The 1,107-nt window shown below is 54.3% G+C and overlaps 1 long non-coding RNA gene across 1 annotated transcript; it reads left to right on the top strand.

Moving 5' to 3' along the window:
• The first annotated feature begins 85 nt into the window (after positions 1-85).
• On the top strand, positions 86-874 carry LOC121671632. Its single transcript, XR_006018556.1, has 2 exons — positions 86-496; positions 603-874. It is a non-coding gene; the product is annotated as an uncharacterized LOC121671632 (long non-coding RNA).
• The last annotated feature ends 233 nt before the right edge of the window (positions 875-1,107 follow it).

Consider the following 1,107-nt stretch of genomic DNA (forward strand, 5'->3'; position numbering starts at 1 on the left):
AAGCGGTTCGGCGGGCTGTTCGGCCCGCGTGGGGGCCGGGCCAGTGGGGGCGGGGCGCCGTGGCACGAGGGCGGCTCGGGGGCGGGGCCACGCGCGCGAGGGGCGCGGCCGCTGCTGGTCCCGCGCTGGGGCCGGGGCCCCTCACGGGAGCTCCGACCGCGGTCCGTGGCGGGAGCGCCCTGAGCGGCGGGGTGCGGCCGGGCTGCCGGGGACCCTGCCGGGGACCCTGCCGGGGACCCTGCCGGGCTGCTGGGGACCCTGCCGTGCTAGGCCTGCCCAGGAGGCTGAGGCTGCCCTGCCCCAGGGGCTGGCGGGGCTTTCTCTGCCCTGGGCGTGGGAGCAAGTGAGGGGAATGGTTCCTGCAGCTCCCGCTGGAGGGATCTCGTCTTGCCGTGGCGACGTGTGTCCCGGTCTCACGTGGGCTGGCTAACGAAACAAACGTGATCCAGAAGAAAACCTCTTTGTCCTGACAGCTGCAGCCACTCCTCCTCCAGAAGTAATGCCAAAGTATTTGGTGCTTTGATCCTCGTTTTTTGAATAGGATAGTGACAGCAGAAGCAATAGTGTGAATTTGCTGTTTGTGCCTTTGTGTGATGTTCCAGATTTTAATTCCACGGATAACAAGGCGTTGAACAGCTTAATGCCATGACTTGAAGGGAGAGAGATTCCTGCAAAAATAACATGAGGCTCTTTTATTAATAAAAGGAACGAGCCGCTTTGTTCCTGATATCATGTCCCATGTGGTAAGATTTAAAAAGATGGACTTTGATATCCTGTGGTTCTGCCATCTAACAGTTATTACTAAATAGAAGCTGTAAGAATTTTAATGCATTTGACCTTTGCTTCGTTGAAATAAACAAAACTGACACAGCTATCACTTGACTTTCCAGATTTTATCATGTAACAGTAAAAAAAGGAGAAAACTGGCAATGTGCTTCTTTTTCAGATTTCACGGTATAAAGAATTTACCTATAGAGTTTTGATTTCATCTTCAAGGTAATCATAAGATGCCTGCTTTATCCGTGGGATACGCAGAAATAGCGGTGCTGGGGGATAAATATCTGTGCTCGGTCCCAAATGCACTGCCATGTTCTGGATACTGGCCAG

The sequence above is a fragment of the Corvus kubaryi genome, unplaced genomic scaffold (genome assembly GCF_017639235.1).
Source record: "Corvus kubaryi isolate FWS band 111438036 unplaced genomic scaffold, C.kubaryi_AGA036_p1.0 37398, whole genome shotgun sequence".
Lineage (NCBI taxonomy): Eukaryota > Metazoa > Chordata > Aves > Passeriformes > Corvidae > Corvus > Corvus kubaryi.